A 318-nucleotide genomic window follows, 5' to 3' on the forward strand; every position below is an offset into this window, starting at 1 on the left:
GGGGAGGACAGCAGGTCTTTGTGCCATTTAAGGAACGTGGATTCTGTGCTAAGAACTCCCAGCAGGACAGCCACTGGGTTCCCAGAGCCTGGGACAGAGCTCCAACTACCAAAAAACAGATAAATAAAAAACAAAAAGGAGCCGAACCGGTTTGGCTCAGTGGATAGAGTGTCGGCCTGCGGACTGAAGGGTCCCAGGTTTGATTCCGGTCAAGGGCATGTACCTTGGTTGTGGGCACATCCCCAGTGGGGGGCATGCAGGAGGCAGCTGATCGATGTTTCTAACTCTCTATCCCTGTCCCTTCCTCTCTGTAAAAAA

The sequence above is a fragment of the Myotis brandtii genome, unplaced genomic scaffold, assembly GCF_000412655.1.
Source record: "Myotis brandtii unplaced genomic scaffold, ASM41265v1 scaffold573, whole genome shotgun sequence".
Lineage (NCBI taxonomy): Eukaryota > Metazoa > Chordata > Mammalia > Chiroptera > Vespertilionidae > Myotis > Myotis brandtii.